Source organism: Portunus trituberculatus, chromosome 19 (assembly GCF_017591435.1).
Source record: "Portunus trituberculatus isolate SZX2019 chromosome 19, ASM1759143v1, whole genome shotgun sequence".
NCBI lineage: Eukaryota > Metazoa > Arthropoda > Malacostraca > Decapoda > Portunidae > Portunus > Portunus trituberculatus.
Window position 1 is genome coordinate 13,376,471 of NC_059273.1, and position 4,134 is coordinate 13,380,604.

At 42.3% G+C, this 4,134-nt stretch overlaps 1 long non-coding RNA gene across 1 annotated transcript; it reads left to right on the forward strand.

Moving 5' to 3' along the window:
- The first annotated feature begins 653 nt into the window (after positions 1 to 653).
- On the forward strand, positions 654 to 3,703 carry LOC123506192. Its single transcript, XR_006675369.1, has 3 exons — positions 654 to 1,135; positions 2,500 to 2,683; positions 3,687 to 3,703. It is a non-coding gene; the product is annotated as an uncharacterized LOC123506192 (long non-coding RNA).
- The last annotated feature ends 431 nt before the right edge of the window (positions 3,704 to 4,134 follow it).

The following is a 4,134-nucleotide window of genomic DNA, read 5'->3' on the forward strand; positions in this document are numbered from 1 at the left end:
TGAGTGTTTTGAGGCCCTCAACAGGCTAGCTCAGTGTCAGTGGGGCCTTATAACAAGTGTCCTTTTTATCATTGATTACCCGCTTCGTTCCCAGGTGACGACAGGCAGAATGAGGTGGACGTGGCGGAGGCTGTGGGCGGTCAATTCACGGCGCAGATTACCTACACCTTGCACCACACTGACTGCCCCCCGCTGTTCACTAAAGTCGGGCAAGCCTGTATCTCCGTGTTCTGGCCTGGATATAGGAGTAAAGGAAGTTGTGGTTTTTGTTGTTGTTGTTCTTGTTTTTCTGTTAAGGTTTGTTTGTTCTCTCTCTCTCTCTCTCTCTCTCTCTCTCTCTCTCTCTCTCTCTCTCTCTCTCTCTCTCTCTCTCTCTCTCAGCTAGTGTAGTGTAGTGGTGTTCACTACATGTGTGTGTGTTTGTGTGTAGGGATGATATTGGTAACTTGGGTGTCTGTAATGTGTTTTGGGTGAGCTTTTTATATTTTGAGGTGTTGCAGGGTGTTTTGGCTTAGTTTTGAGTGATTTAAGTTCTTTGTGTGTGTGTCAGTTGTGTATGGTGTGTTTTGTGGTGTGGTGTCAGTATCGGTGCATACTGTGTGGTTGTAGTGAATTGTAAGTGCGTTTATTGGTACTATGAGGTTTTTCATGTTGGCAGTATCCAAGGGGATTTGACAAAGCTAGGTTCAATGATTTCAAATTGTTGACCATTATAACAGGTTCAGCAGTGTTCCAAATTGATATGGACAGTAAACTGAACAATTGTTTTGGTATTTTGTAAGCACGATCGACAATTTGGAAGTGATAATTTAGTGAGTAGGTTTGTGTGGGTGGGGTTAATTCACAGTACATAACCCGGAGAACATTAAGATAAGATATTATTCATTAATTAACCAAACTTGTTGTCCTATCTACTCCTACGCTGATGATACCACCCTACATCTTTCCACATCCTTTCAGAGACGACCAACCCATCAGGAAGTCAACTGATCACGCAGGGACGCCAAAGAACGCCTGACTTCCGATCTTTCTAAGATTTCCGATTGGGGCAGAGGAAATCTAGTAGTTTTCAATGCCTCAAAATCTCAAAATTCCTCCATCTATCAACTCGGCACAACCTTTCAGACAAGTACAGGTATCCCCCTCTTCTTCAGTGACACTCAACTGTCTCCCTCTTCCACAATGAATATCCTTGGTCTGGCCTTTACTCATAATCTTAACTGGAAACTTCACATCTCATCTCTTGGTAAAACAGCTTCTTTAAAGTTACGCGTTCTGAGGCATCTCCGCCAGTTTTTCTTGGCTCTCCAATTGCTTACTCTGTATAAGGGCCTTGTCTGCACGTCTATGGAGAACTCTTTGCATGTTTGGGAGGGTTTCAGTTACACAGTTTTACTAAATAGGGTGGAATTAAAAGCTTTTCGTCTCATCAACTCCCCTCCTCTGACTAACTGTCTTCAGCCTCTTTTTCACCGCCGAAATGTTGAATATCCTTCTTTCTTTTATCGCTATTTTCATGCTATCTTTATGCCTCCCCTTGTCCTGCGGCCTCGCTGTACAAGGCTTTCTTCTTTTTCTCATCCCTATTCTGTCCAACTTTCCAACGCAAGAGTTAACCAGTACTCTCAATCATTCATCCTTTTCATTGGTAAAATCAGGAACTCCCTACGCGCATCTGTATTTCCGAATTCCTGCGACTTGTCTTCTTTGAAGAGAGAGATATCGAGGCTTTTGCTCCCTAGTTTTGGCTGACGCTTTTCCACTTTTTAGAACGCCAGCACTCTAGTCGGCCTTTTTTTTTTTTAATCTTTTCTTTGTTTCTTGCCCTTGGCTGGCACTCTTCCTACATGAAAAAAGCCTCTTGGGAGCAAATGTTCACTCCATGCTGAAATTCACCATGCATGGAGAAACATTTAGTGAATGAAGATACGTTCCTTGTTAGGAGACGCCGTCTTTTTAGTGAGGGAGTGTAGCGAGCATGCTAACTATTCACACATCACCAGCTGTGCGTCGCGGTGTCTCTTACTGCCAAGCCATGACAGTAAATTAGTACCAAGTAGTATGTAGTTGTTAAGGGTAGTAGTAGTAGTAGTAGTAGTGGTTGTCACTCACACTATTGCAAGGTGTGTTCAAGTGTGAAGGTGAGGCCTCCCTGAACTGTCAATGTCACTCTACGGTCGGTCTGTCTTAAACTTGTCAGTCCTTCACCTCTTCATTTAACAGCAGCCTAAAGAAGTTAGTGTGGTATTTTGTTATTGTTGGCATACATGAACATGCATTTTGTCTCACAAGTATTACTAAGATCAGTGATTTACGGATAGGTTGTTCTTTATGATTACGTATAATTTAATTTTGCCATATGCATTTCTCATGAGTATTGATATAATTTTTGTAGTTTTCCTCAACGTATTGTTGAATATGTGTTCCTGGGAAGCGTGTAAATCTATCCTGAAGTTGTAATAAATCTGTGTTTCTGAGAGTGTAATTCTCCACCCTCAGACGTTGACGAGTACGTCGAGTCGCCAAGATCCTCTCCCTGTGGACTATCCCCTCAGCAGTGTTCCATCCGCCCAGCAGCAGCAACGGTCAGGAGAAGGCGGTCATTGAAGTGTCAAGTCCCCAAGCTGGCATGGTGGTGGGTGTTGTGCTGGGCTCCCATGGGGTTCTTTGCCTAGCTGTTGGGGTAAGTCAAATAGTTTTTCACTCCTTAATGCTTGGGGTCTTGCTGTGTATGCCTTCTTGCTGTGTTGTTCTGTGGCTAATATCTCGTAATTAAGATGTGCATGTGATTCCTCCAAAATTTAAACAGTTCCAAATCATTCATGACACATTGAAAATATTCCAATACCGTTTAGTTAGTCGACTTCAGAGGTTTTTTTTATTTATCTTTTTTTTTTTTTATCTCACCTGCAACATTTTGACTCTAAAGATGTTTGTCAAGTTGTCGAAGATTAGTCGACGTGTTATCATTGTACCACACGGGGTGGGATTTTCATTGAAGGAAAACTCTCTTCCAAGTCAATTTTACATATATTTCAAATATAGTAAAGTACATTAGAACAAAAAACAATGAAAATGACGCGGCACTCAGGACCAACAACAGAGAAACACGACAGGCACCCTTAACACTCTCTCCCCACTTGAATACACCACTTAACTCCACATAATGACACCATCGATTATGTCAATACGAAACTCCGCTGCCCTGATCACATTACCCACCTAATCAGAGACCCTCGCTTACCGTGACGCGTCCACACCCCACCAATGTCCGAGTAGAGAGTGCCACTCTCTTCACCCGAGATCGCGTCCTTCCCTGCCCCCATTTAAATCTACTGCCCCACGTGCTAATTCACACAATGTTAAATACCCTGCTTTCCTTACTCTATTTCTCCTTATACATGTTGTAGTACACTTCATGCTAGCACTAATATTTCTACCATGCACAAAATTCCAAAATCCCTACTCATAAAGTTCCTCCGCTCGTATTAATTATGCGCTTGGTATGGCAGTTTTCCTCCTTAGGCCTACAGAGCCACCCACGCAAACCCGATCCACCTTGGCTCTCCTTAACATACCATACTTATCGTTACATCATCCACAATCCCTTCCCCAACTCTGTGTACTACAAGACAACAGGCATTAAAGAGGACGCCATTTTTATTTTGGTTTATCTCTTGTTCCAGGATTCAGTACTACTAACGCCAAAGAAGTAAGGCAAGTTTTTGGAGTGAGCGTGCATGACATACAATAGACACCAGACTGCTACTACTGCCGGTGTTGCCAAAGGAACAAGAGGAGGAAAAAAAAAAAGGAAGAGGAAGAAGAAAAGGGTGATTCTTGGAGACGTACCAATGAAGTTCTGAAGGTTGGCCACAGATCTTCATCACTGGTGTAGTGTATTTCTTTGACCATTTGTAGATTGGGTGGATAAATTTGTAGAATTTGTAGACATGTAGATATGTAGCGGGTAAAATTTTTTGCAATGCCTTATCTATAGCAGCAGAAAACAGTAATATTTAGAAGTTATGCATAGCATTGTAATAGGAGTGTACAGTGTACATATGTATATAGTATTTAAAAATGGAGAGTGTAGACCAAGAGAGGAAGGTAACCTCTTGGGTCATGATTCCT